The sequence below is a fragment of the Trypanosoma grayi genome, assembly GCF_000691245.1.
Source record: "Trypanosoma grayi strain ANR4 Tgr_879_V1, whole genome shotgun sequence".
Lineage (NCBI taxonomy): Eukaryota > Euglenozoa > Kinetoplastea > Trypanosomatida > Trypanosomatidae > Trypanosoma > Trypanosoma grayi.
The window spans coordinates 1-232 of record NW_008826498.1 but is presented as its reverse complement, the minus strand read 5'-3'; positions in this window follow the sequence as shown (position 1 = coordinate 232).

Genomic DNA, 232 nt, shown 5'->3' with positions numbered 1-232 from the left:
GACTTCATCAAGAACATGATCACCGGCACGTCGCAGGCGGACGCCGCGATTCTCATCATCGCGTCGGCGCAGGGTGAGTTCGAGGCGGGTATCTCGAAGGACGGCCAGACCCGCGAGCACGCGCTGCTCGCCTTCACGCTCGGTGTGAAGCAGATGGTCGTGTGCTGCAACAAGATGGACGACAAGACCGTGAACTACGGCCAGGAGCGCTACGAGGAGATCGTGAAGGAGG